Below are 1,535 nucleotides of genomic sequence, written 5' to 3' on the forward strand. Positions count from 1 at the left end.
AAGGAGTTGGGGTTTGGGGAAACCAAATAAGCTCGTTACTTCCGAGGTACTTTAGGGAGCCGCAAGCCGTGAGCCTCATTCAGCCTCGAGCCCCAGCAAGAGAACGGGGCGTGTTGCAGCCTTTCTCCGCGGAATCCGCCCAAACCCGCATGGCTTTCGAGCCGAAAATTTTGAAATTTATGGCATCAGCAGGGGTCCAAAGGGGCGACGCAGGGCGGGGCGCACAGAAAAAAAAGGGGTTCCCCCGGGGGATTTCCTCCAAATCGTCGACCCCCCTGGGCATCCAGAGAGGGCCCCAAAACCCCCCGGGGCAGTGAGGGGGAAAAATGGGTTTCCTGTCCGAAGGGAAATTTTCCCTCCCAGCAAGCGCGCCCCCCGGAAAACGGAAAAAAGGGAAACCCTAGCAGAAGAAGTGAAAACAAAAAGGCAGTGAGAAGCAGGGCTTTTCAACAGAGGGGAAAGGGGCCACGGTTTTTAGCCAATGGCCCCCTGAACACAAGAGACAAGCGAATTTGGCCGGTTTGAGGTTTTCTGCGCGCTTTGAAAACGTTTTTAGGTTTTAAATTTTCCCCATTTAAATTTTTAAAAAAAAATTTCAGTCCCGAGGAGGGGGTTTCTCGAGGCCGGAAATCAAAACCCTTGGTTTCGCTTTTGCGTGGACTTCCACAGACACTTCTGTCTGCTTTGGAAAACCCGCAGCTGCTTGGGCGCCCCGCCCAAGCAGCTGGGCAAGGGGGGTTCGGACCCCCCTTCCTAAACTTGAGAAGGAGCTGGGGTGAAACAGGCCCAGAGCCTCGGGCTTTCGCGCTTCTCGGGAAGCGAAGGATGACGCTCTGGCCCAAAACGACGGGTTCAGCGCCTCGGGGCGTGTGCCGGAGAGGATGTGCCTGGTCACCAGGGACGCGGCCACACCCTCGACGCCACGTGCCGGCCCCCTGCACACGGAGCAAAAGGATGTTGTTTGAGGCAGGGGTGCAACATCGTGCAAAGCATGCACAAGCACGGCCTCGCCCACAACGACATCAAGCCAGCCAACGGGTGCGGGGATGGGGGCCCCGGGGGGACCCCGGGTCACCGTCATGATTCGGTCTGACCATGGCCCCCGGGGAAACGCTGCCGAGGCTGGGGATCCGGGGAAACCCCGCCCCTTTCCCCCTACGCCCCCGAGATCTGCGGGAAACGAGAAAAAGGGGCCCCCTGGGCTGCCTCCCCCGCCGATATGCCGTGGGAAGCTGCTGCGGGGCCCCTTTCGGCGGGAAGCAGCAGATGCCGAGTTTGCTGGGGTTTGCGGGTTTCCCCAAGACCCGGGAATGGGGGCCCAAAGGAGAGCGCCGGGTTGGGGCTCGTGCGGAAAGGGCCCTTCAGCGGGGAGAGGATCGCCTGCTCCCCCGCTTCTGCTAAAGCAGGGCCTTTCGCCGTCTTCACGGATGTGGCACCGTTTCCCTCCAGGGACTGAAATTCCACTAAAACGAATGCTTTTTTTTTAAAACATTTAATATGTATATAAAACTTCATTTGTATATAAAATTGTTTTT

Source organism: Penaeus monodon, chromosome 29 (assembly GCF_015228065.2).
Source record: "Penaeus monodon isolate SGIC_2016 chromosome 29, NSTDA_Pmon_1, whole genome shotgun sequence".
NCBI classification, from domain to species: domain Eukaryota; kingdom Metazoa; phylum Arthropoda; class Malacostraca; order Decapoda; family Penaeidae; genus Penaeus; species Penaeus monodon.